The 4127-nt window shown below is 46.5% G+C and overlaps 1 pseudogene; it reads left to right on the top strand.

The window, feature by feature from the left end:
• The first annotated feature begins 2292 nt into the window (after window positions 1-2292).
• On the top strand, window positions 2293-3450 carry LOC147360713 (pyridoxal kinase-like; annotated as a pseudogene).
• The last annotated feature ends 677 nt before the right edge of the window (window positions 3451-4127 follow it).

Consider the following 4127-nt stretch of genomic DNA (forward strand, 5'->3'; position numbering starts at 1 on the left):
AATACAATATTGTAAAGTTAAAAAATAAAATAAAACAATAAAAAAAAAATAACATTTCCCACTATCATAGCAGAAGGGAAAAGGCAAGGAAGAAGGAGTGGTTTAAAATACTTTTGAAAAATTATTCATTTTAAATTTTTTAACAGGTTAAAGCCTATACTTGATTAAAAGCAACAGATTTGTTAGAGGAAGCATGCTGATTGAAACTACCCACCCTGGCCATGAGTTGTTTTACAACAGGAGGTCCTGGTAAGGAACAGGGAACTAATAAGCCTCCACCAACCAGAAGAGTTCAGAAAGGTCAAAAGGAGACACCACCTGCCCGACCACCTCCCAGAATCCTTCTCTCTGGCATCCATCTTGGCTGAACAAGGCATGCACCGCCAGGAAGGACTCTGTCAGAATTTTTGGCCAAAGACAACCCAGAAACTAATCCCATCACCATAAAACCCAAAACTGCAAGCCATGTGACAGAGCAGTTCTCCTGGTTTCCCTTACCCTACTGCTCTCCACCTGGGTGCCCTTTCCCAATAAAAATCTCTTGCTTTGTCAGCACATGTGTCTCCTCGGACATTTCTGAGTGTTAGACAAGAGCCCAGTTTCAGGCCCTGGAAGGGATCCCCCTTCCTGCAACAGATTCATACACCATTCCTTGCCATACAGTGTCCTCCTGTTCCCAGAGGCAAGTATTTCTAATTCTTTTATCTCTTTCTCCTGGGTGTTAAATCTATATCTCTATACAGTGGAACCTCATTACTCAGTTCCATATTTGAGAATTTGTCCAGCCTTCCCTGGTGGCTCAGACAGTAAAGAATCTGCCTGCAATGCAGGAGACCCAGGTTCGATCCCTGGGTCAAGAAGATCCTCTGGAGAAGGGAATGGCTACCCACTCCAGTATTCTTGCCTGGAGAATTCCATTGACAGAGGAACTTGGCAGGCTACAGTTGATGGCGTCACAAAGAGTCAGATGTGACTGAACAACAAACACACACTACTAGCTAAACTTTATTTGTAACTCCAAAATTAATATTCAAGGTGCTTTTGCAGCAGACAACAAAAAATCTGAGTCATCTCTAACATGCTAGTGTCCAACTGAGGTGGAGCAAGACAGTAGATGGCTTTCTTATTTCATGTCTCACACAGATGTCTTCAAAAATAATCAATAAAGAACTTCCCTGATTGTCCAGTGGTTAAGAATCTGCCTGCCAATGTAGGGGCCACTGGTTCAATCCCTGGTCTAGGAAGATTCCACACGTCATTAAGCAGCTAAATCCACGTGCCACAACTACTGAACCCTGCTCACTCTAGAGCCTGTCCTGGGCAGGGCTCTAGAGAAGCCAACACAGTGAGAAGCCTGTGCACCACAACTCGAGGGTAGCCTCTGCTCTCCAAAACTAGAGAAAGCCCGCACGCAGCAACAAAGACCCAACACAGTCAAAAATTAATAAATGAATAAATAAAATTTTAAAAATAATAATCAGTTAGAAATCTACAATGGTAGTATAAGAGAGATTTATTTGACCCAAATTGAGGACTATGGTCAGGGAGACAGCAACTCAGATTACTCTGAGGAACTGCTCTGGAGAAGCATGGTTTTCTGCACAGTTTTATGTCTTATCATAACAAAGAACATCAAGCAAGTCAGGGATACATCATTTCAAGTTTTCAAAAATAAACAAATAAGCACATACACAGCCAGTTAGTATGTCCTTGGCACCTAGGAAGGGAGTCATCACTGAAGGAATACCAGCATTGGCATCACTTGAAGACAGGCATTTCAACTTTATTTTTAATGTGGACATTTCTTTACTTCTAGTCAATGCAATCCTTTTTTTTTAGTGATTAAAGCAGATGTACAATGTATGTTCAAGAGACCACAAACAAGCTGTTTCAGTTAACATAAGTTCAATTAAAATCATGATTAACCCAGAAACCAGGCATTCCCATACCTCAATAGGTGAAATTTTCCATCCATTATTTTTCCCTTTTGATGGCAAATCTTTCTATAGAAAGCACTAATGATCAAAATATTTGTCCCCTCAAGGCCAGGGTGGTTGCTGCCTGCCCTGGGCCCATCATGTCCCTCAGTGCTAAGCTTCCTTTTTTGTTGTTTACATATGTATAGAGATCTGCCTAAGAAGGAGATAGCCTGCCATCCAAGTGAGGGGCCTGTGCCAAGAGGAGCCACAGTGGAGCAAAGCCTGAGCATGGTGGGAGCCAAGCAGAACATAGCCCCGGCGCACAGAGGAGATCCTAATCCCACCTGGCCCGCACTGCCAAGGCAGACCTGGCATGCAGGAGGAGTGCTGGGTGCTCTCCATTCAGAGCCATGTCATCCACAGCTAGAGGGCAACTGAGTGGCCATGTTCCTGCTGCAGGTTTTGGGGTTTGAGGTGGACACAGTGAATTTTGTCCAGTTTTCAAACCACACAGGCCACTCTCCCTGGAAGGGCCAAGTGTTGAACTCAGATGAACTCCCCAAGCTGTCAGATGGGCTGAAGTTGAATGACATGAAGAAATATGACAATGTGCTCACAGGTTACATGCGAGACAAATCCTTCCTGGCCATGGTGGTGGACATCCTGTGGGAGCTGGAACAGCAGAACTCCTGGCTTATGTGAGCAACCCCATGACTGGAGACAAGTGAAATGGAGAAGACTCCATGTACTTCCCTTGAGGACTTCCTTCAGGTTTACAGAGGGAAGGTCATGCTGCTTGCAGACATCATAACCCCCAACCAGTTCTGGGGCTTCCAGTGGTAAATAACCCACCTCCCAGTGCAGGAGAACTAAGAGATGCAGGTTTGATCCCTGGGCCAGGAAGATTCCCTGGAGGAGGACAAGGCAACACACTCTAGTATCCTTGCCTGGAGAATCCCATGGATAGAGGAGCCTGGCGGACTATAGTCCATAGGGTAGCAAAGAGTCAGACATGGCTGAAGCAACTTAACACACACAAACAACCAGCTCAAGACTGCGTTGCTGAGCAGGAGGAAGATCCCTAGCCAGAAACAAGCCTTAGCAATGATGCATGTGCTGCATGATGGGCCCCAACATGGTGGTCATCACCACCTCAGATCTGCTGCCACCCAAGAGGCAGAAAATACCCAGTCGAGCTGGGGAACCTGAGGATGCTGACCACCGATGGCTCTGTGGTGACACAGCACATTCATGTGGAGATGAGCAGGGTGGACACAGCCTTTGTGAGCACTGAGGGCCTCTTTGCAGCCATGCTCTTGGTGTAGACACACAGGCACCCTTAGGGTCTCTGGGTGGTCTGTGAGAACACCATGTTGCCAGGTACCATGTTCTGCAGTGGACAGTCAAGTGCACAAAAGCCAAGGCTGGGGACAGACCAAAGCCTAGCCTGGCCTAGCTGAAGCTGAGAATGGTCCAGAGCAAAAAGAATATCAAGAACCCAGAGATCATTGTCCAGGCCACAGTGCTATGAGTGATGCAGAAACCTGCCTCCTTAATGCCCATCGTTAGGTTTTCATCCTTGTGAAAAATGTAACATCTACCTTAGAGCTGTGACTGAAATTTGATTTTTCTTTTATGAGAAAAAAAAAAGAAAGAAATTTGCCTGATTATTCAACTGGGGGAAGGCAGAGTGGGGGGACAAGTCAGACACAGCTAATTGGGCATGCACAGGCATGCTAATTGGGGAACATTTTATAGGCGATGCATGCATGCATGCATGTGCTAAGTCGCTTCAGGCATGTCCAACTCTTTGCAACCCTAAGGATTGTAGCCCACCAGGTTCCTCTGTCCGTGGGATTCTCCAGGCAAGAATACTGGAGTGGGTAGCCATGACCTCCTCCAGGGGATCTTCCCAACTAAGGGACTGAGCCCACATCTCTGATATCTCCTGTGTTGGCAGGTGGGATCTTTACCACTAGCACCACCTGGAAAGCCCTTCAGATCAGATCAGATCAGATCAGTCACTCAGTCGTGTCCGACTCTTTGAGACCCCATGAATCACAGCACGCCAGGCCTCCCTGTCCATCACCAACTCCCGGAGTTCACCCAGACTCACGTCCATCGAGTCAGTGATGCCATCCAGCCATCTCATCCTCTGTCGTCCCCTTCTCCTCTTGCCCCCAATCCCTCCCAGCATCAGAGTCTTTT

The sequence above is a fragment of the Bos grunniens genome, chromosome 13 (genome assembly GCF_055505025.1).
Source record: "Bos grunniens cultivar Pamir isolate PY7600 chromosome 13, Bosgru_T2T1.0, whole genome shotgun sequence".
Classification (NCBI taxonomy): domain Eukaryota; kingdom Metazoa; phylum Chordata; class Mammalia; order Artiodactyla; family Bovidae; genus Bos; species Bos grunniens.